The sequence below is a fragment of the Crocodylus porosus genome, unplaced genomic scaffold, assembly GCF_001723895.1.
Source record: "Crocodylus porosus isolate Cpor-Errol unplaced genomic scaffold, CroPor_comp1, whole genome shotgun sequence".
Lineage (NCBI taxonomy): Eukaryota > Metazoa > Chordata > Crocodylia > Crocodylidae > Crocodylus > Crocodylus porosus.
In genome coordinates this window covers 4,846,118-4,847,923 of record NW_017728944.1, presented here as the reverse complement: position 1 = coordinate 4,847,923, position 1,806 = coordinate 4,846,118, and positions in this window count along the sequence as shown.

The following is a 1,806-nucleotide window of genomic DNA, read 5'->3' as shown; positions in this document are numbered from 1 at the left end:
AAGGGTCTGGCTTTGCCAGCAGCCGGCTCTGTGACACATGAGCAAAGCACAATGCCACTGCTCCAGGACAGGGAGATGCACTGCGGGGTGTTCTGCACAAGCTGAAAGACCCGCAGCTTCTTCACATGAGGACGGGGGTTCTGCAGCTAGCAGCCGGGTTAGTGCAGGCATTGAGCAGAGCAGTGCTGAGCACAGGACTGACCCATCAATCACTAGAGTGCTTCGTGCTAGTTCAGACATGCTCTGGAAGAGCAAGGCAGCACTCTGTACCAAGCTTGAGTGCCTGCTGCCAACTCCAGGGCCCAGTTCAGGTGAGGGATCATTTGGGAGTTACTGTGAGACCTTTCCAAAGGAAGGGGACGAAGCTCAGAGCTTCCCTATTCTCCTGCCCAACTGCCTTCCTGCTCCCTCACAGGACCGTGGCCAAGGGTAAAAACTCACCTCACCAACAAGGCACTTCCTTCAGAGCCGAGGATGGCCTGCAGCCTCACCCAGCCCCCGGCACAGCTCCGGATATGGGGTAGGATCCCCGCTGCCCTGCTCCATCCGTCCCCCGAGCTCGGCAGTAGATGCAGCACAAGGGGGGGAGCTCCCAATCACTCCTTCCTGCTAGGAGTTAGCTGGCTGAGCAGGGAGCCAGACCCTCCCACAGACACGCGTGAAAGCCAGAGCTTTGTGTTAAAAAAATAGTCCGTGCTTTATTTACTTGTCGGTATAAAAATAACGTTGAAAGGAAAGAAGGTCTCCCCAGGGGCCGGGAGGGGCAGACGTTTCTCCAGGGCAGGGTGCTTCACTCCCAAATCCTATCCCCACCCCAAGACAAGCCTCCCTCCCTGACCCTGGGCCTCAGGCCTAGGATCCCCTCTTCGACACAGCCTTGCTCCTCTCACCCCTGGTTAAGCAAGCAAACCTGAGAGGAGGCAGGGCAGCATGGTTCACCCAACACGTTGCTGCAAGGGTGCCGCGGGGGCAGGAACACGGAGGCGCACAAATTCCTTGTGAACTTTTTATGCTAAAGAGAGACCTGACAAGGACCCCCAAGCAACAAAGCCCCTGGCAGGGCACTGCCACCCTGATCATCCCCAACATGGGAGCAGCTTCTGGACACAGACTTGCCTTGGCAGGGTGGGATGCCCAAGAGAGGTCACATGTGGCCTTCTGAGGCACTCGCCCACTGCCACACTCCCCGTCCCCATCCAGGACCCCGATGCTCACCACCCCCCCACCCCCACGGAACAGAGCAGCTAGGGATCCAGGGTGAATCTGGATCTACCTAACAGTGACAGAAAATGGGATATAAGGAGCACCACCCTCCTCACCTCCCTCAGACCTCTTGCCAAATCTGAAGGGGCTTGTTGGGGCACAGGCAACAATCCAGACTCCAGAGGGAGCCAGTGGGATGCCAAGGACACGCGTGGTGCACTAGGGAACAGCCATGAGAGCAGGAGCTTGCAGAAGCAGAAAGCCAAAGCTGGGCCTCAAAGGAACGTACAGGAAAACCATGCGACAAATCCACTGCCTTTTGTACAAGGGGATAAAACACCAGAGAGCCTCGTGCAGCCCTGGGGCACTGCAGACGGTTCAGAGCAAACCCTTGGGAAAGGACACCCCAGCCCTCACAGACCACTGGCTCTGGCACAGAGACATGAACACAAGGCTGCTCTCAGGAGGGCTGCATCCCCGTGTCATCCCCAAGGCCGTGGCTGCCAGGTGGGGCTGTCACAGGGTGTGGGGGGAGGTACCCCCAGGTCACGACTGGGCGTGAGGGATCCACTGATGGTCCATTGGCCGCCGTAGAAGCTCCTC